Source organism: Piliocolobus tephrosceles, chromosome 3, assembly GCF_002776525.5.
Source record: "Piliocolobus tephrosceles isolate RC106 chromosome 3, ASM277652v3, whole genome shotgun sequence".
Classification (NCBI taxonomy): Eukaryota; Metazoa; Chordata; class Mammalia; order Primates; family Cercopithecidae; genus Piliocolobus; species Piliocolobus tephrosceles.
In genome coordinates this window covers 1,159,216-1,160,412 of record NC_045436.1, presented here as the reverse complement: position 1 = coordinate 1,160,412, position 1,197 = coordinate 1,159,216, and positions in this window count along the sequence as shown.

Genomic DNA, 1,197 nt, shown 5'->3' with positions numbered 1-1,197 from the left:
GACGCTTTGAAGCCAGGCAGAGATCCACTTCCATTTCCATTGTGTCCATTGTGTGTTGGTAAAGAGAAACAAACGGGAAACCCCCCAGTTCAAATTTCCAAAGAGCACCCCCTTAGGGTGCTTCCTAGCCAATTTAAAAACCTTACAGCTTAAACGAGACCTTAGGAGGAAGCGGTTAATTTTCCTTTCCACTGTGGCGTGATCGACCTCAGCAATTTCTGTCAGCGGCTAGGCAAGTGGTCCGAAATTAATTTACATACAAGGCTTTTAGGCCTTAGGCTCTCGTCCCTATACTCCTTCTCTCCCCGCTCTCCCCACCCCCTCCCTTCCTGCCCAGAATCCTCCTCCTCCCCCCATACAGACTCCTCCTTATCTACTAGTAATCCACTCGGTCCCGTGCCTCCTTCGGGGCCCCCAACTGGCTGTCTTGAGTCCCCTATCTCTGCACACACCCTCCTACAGTGTTAGCACCTTTGCGAGAGGTGGCTGGGGCGGAGGGGGTAGTCAGAGTACATGTCCCTTTTTCATTGGCCGATCTTTCCAAAATTGAGAAGCGTTTAGGTGATTTCTCAGCTAATCCCACCATCTACATAAAGGAATTTAGATACCTTTGTCAGGCCTATGACTTAACTTGGCATGACCTCCAGGTTATCCTAACCTCTACCCTAAACTGACTGAGGTTCTAACCCAGTATACCCGGTTAGATCTGGCCTCCCCCACAGGGGCCACCATTTTGGCGTCTTATTTCATTTCTCAATCAGCTCCTGGCATTCGTAAAACCTTCAAAAGGTAGAGGATGGTCCTCAGACACCAATACAAGACCTAGTTAAATTAGCCTTTAAGGTCTATAACTCCAGAGAGGAGACGGCAAGCTCGCCTTGAACAGAAGGCACAGCTCCTAGCAGCAGCTTTACAGCCCAATCGTAACCCGAGACCGGAGAGCACACACCCCACAGACTCCAAGGCTGCAAAAAGAGCCTGCTATATAAGTGCGGCAAGGCAGGACACTCTGCCAACTGGTGTCCGCAGGGTCCCCGAGCCCCAACGCAGCCTTGCTATAAGTGCAAGGCATCAGGACATTAGGCCAGTGAATGTCCTAACCCTCGTCCACCAGCAACCCCCTGCCCTGCTTGCCAGCAGGGAGGGCACTGGAAGTCTGATTGCCCCACCCTGAGAACAGGTGCCGCGCCTCCACGT